We start from the raw sequence: 3,021 nt of genomic DNA, 5'->3' as shown, positions 1-3,021 counted from the left end.
ATAATTAATGCTTAACCTTTTTTATATAAAATGCCAAAAGGTTGGATTGCTGTCACAATTTTGGGGTTTCTTTTGGCATATTCACCGATTAATTCGTCATATTTTTAACTTCATTAGGACCAAGGTCAAAGATATGCATGAAGTAAGAATTGGTCAGAGAAACAGCAGAAGAATAAAAAAGGCTCACAACAAGGAGCATTGGATTATGCTCTTAAAAATCTATTACCCCTTTAAAAGAGGGAGTTCATGAAAAATTTTATCTATCCCAAATTACCCTTCAACGCAATGTAAATATCATGGCAAAATCATCCGCTTTATAAATGCGTTACAACAAAGAATTCATCATCATCATTAAAGGATGCAATAGACAATAAACTTACGGCGTCGGTTGTGTCTGATCCCTCAATGGCCAACGTTGCCGTCCTACGATCTTAAGGCCAGGGCAAATGCCAAAGAGTGAGTTTTATGCGATGCCGCATCAATCCAAACGCAGCGTCCTCTGCCATCATCTGCATCAATTTCTGCCAAGATTTTTGTATTGGTTAGCGGTCACGAAAGTCTCTTCGTTCTTCTTTCCAGCTCGCGTTATAGCAAAACGGCCTAGGCTTAAATAAGTTAGTTTTTCTCATTCACCGATCTCCCGCTATTTTGTTCTTAGCATTTCTCTCGACTTTTGTTCTAATATTTTGCCGGCTAATTGCTCGATTTCCTGCGAGTCTCAAGCGAGCATGGTGTTTCAATACATCGAAGGCGCAAGCTGAGTGAAGAATTAGAAAGTAAGTTGGAATCTCAGTATCTTTCGCATTTTCTCAGTTAGAATGCAGTTGCTTGCTAAAGGGGGGCTAATCCTGCATCATTCTTCTATTCTTTATAGATTATTGTTCTTTCAACAACTTTTTCTTTTCCCATTTGGTTCCTGCGCTCAACAGGATTTTGGTGGAGAAAATCACGCCCCCTTCAAAGACATCAGCTGGGATCTTGCTACGCCAAGGTAACATCTTTAAATTCTGTGCCTTTTGCCAAATTTTTCCATTTTCCCTCAATTTTGTTAATGGGTCTTGCTCCAAAATCCAAACTTTGACATGGGTCACTCTTCTTTTTTCTGTTAATTGTTTTTTTTGTACTTATGTGCTTATTTGCATTGTTTTTTAAATCAAATGTTTGTTAATTTGGGAATTTTCATGTGTCTAGATGATTATGCATTTTTTTATGTATATATTGTTGTTTACATGATGCAAAACGAAATGCATTAGAAATTCATTTGTTGGAAGTATGAAACAAAATTATGAAGCATTATCAAATCTATTAGAAATGTATTGGATCTATGTCTGTTGATGTGTGGTTTTATAGAATTTAAAAGAACAAACTGACAAAGAAACCTTTCATATCTCGGAACAATGGCAGGCTTAAGGACAATTTTAAAATTTTTTTCTGGGCAGAAAACCTCTTTAACATAAATGAGTAATGACGTTTAAGGTCTCACACTGTAAATCAAGAAAACTCGACCCTTAACGATCCTTCAACTGAATATATCATATATCAGGACGAATAAGACAATACAAGATGCTAACCGCGTTGTGATACAGATAGCACACAGCTAGAACAATGGTGCCTAAGAAGCTAACGCAAAGGTCCTTTTGATCCTTGATAATGTTGTGAGCGATGATCGATGAATGGATGAAATCCTTATGATCGATACCGATATTAGTGCGCTTTCATTTTCATTTGGAAATCTAGCGAAAAACTCAAAAGTATGGACAAAAATTGCAACTACTGTGGAGAGCATAAAGGACAGCTGCAGAGAAGCTTGCCAATAAAGAACTTGGAAATATTTTAATGTTCTTCTAGAGTTTACTTCTATCTTTATGGTAGTCTCGTGGATCTGTTTATGATTTGGTCTTCAAATAATGACTTTGCCATTCATGCATATTTCTAGGTGATTTTTAGACCTTCACTTTTGTGAGAAAACCTACAAATGCATAATGGATTCCCGAACCTATTAAAAATTTCCACTTGAATATATTCTAGGAAATACCAGCCAGTGATGAAGTGATATCAATAACTGTCAGCAGACGTAGTAGCTATAGATATCGTGCCCATGATATAGATGGATAGGTTCTTTTTACTGTTTGTATCGAAATGGCTTGAGGAATATGACAACGCATTAGCTTGGAAGCCGGTGCTTCGAATCTCATCAAGGTTTGATTTCCATGCTTTAAATTTATATTCAAGCATTTTCTTTGATTAGATTTGGGTAGGGAAATAGCTGTATATATGAGTTCCGCCATCAGCTTTCAATCTCTAATATTCCAGGCATGATGATATTGCTGTTTCCTACGTTCTAACGGGTACAATTATAGTTATATTCTAGTTACTTGTTTCCTCTCCAAGAATATTTTCTACATTATTACTAGAAATTCTGGAGACCTAGAGAATCACTATAGTTATGAGAAGATTAGCTAAAGGTAACAATATACGTAAGTAAGAATGTTCTTTATTCTAGAGGCAGAAACTGTGCCTCTAGGGATAAAAAAAACAAAATGCAGATATGGTAAAGATATCAAAAAGATGTAGACTATTAAACACATTAACTCAACTTAGTCAATACAAATCATTTCTTTATAACTCGTATATGTTAATTACTTATAAAAATGAGACTAATTAAACACATTAACTCAATTAGTCAAGAACAGATCAACATTTCTTGCATAATTATATGTTCAATTACTTAACCCACTTTAATGTCAATGTCATAGAAGAACCTTTCATTACTTTATACGCTAATTACTTAAACCACTCTAAAGTCATAGTCATACAAGTACCCGAATCGTCCTTTCCTAATTACATAAGACTTAGTGGAGGCTTATACATTTTAATGAAATTCTAATTCCTCATAAATAAGACTAAACTGCTAAAAAATCTAATTTTAGCTTCAGGAAGATACATGAAGCTCATTGCTCTTGATTTAGAGCAATATTTTATACCATATAGGGAAAACATCTAATAGATTATAACAATGGA

The 3,021-nt window shown here is 34.6% G+C and overlaps 1 protein-coding gene across 1 annotated transcript in view; it reads left to right on the top strand.

Annotated features, from left to right (window-relative positions):
* Window positions 930-3,021, top strand: part of LOC109847403 (jasmonic acid-amido synthetase JAR1-like) — a 46,878-nt gene continuing 44,786 nt past the window's right edge. Inside the window, exon 1 of the mRNA XM_020416635.1 lies at window positions 930-991. The gene's annotated coding sequence lies outside the window, so the exon portion shown is untranslated. The remainder of the gene's footprint in view (window positions 992-3,021) is intronic.

This window comes from Asparagus officinalis, chromosome 1 (genome assembly GCF_001876935.1).
Source record: "Asparagus officinalis chromosome 1, Aspof.V1, whole genome shotgun sequence".
NCBI classification, from domain to species: Eukaryota; Viridiplantae; Streptophyta; class Magnoliopsida; order Asparagales; family Asparagaceae; genus Asparagus; species Asparagus officinalis.
The sequence above is the reverse complement of the archived record's forward strand: the minus strand, read 5'-3'. Positions and strand labels throughout refer to the sequence as shown.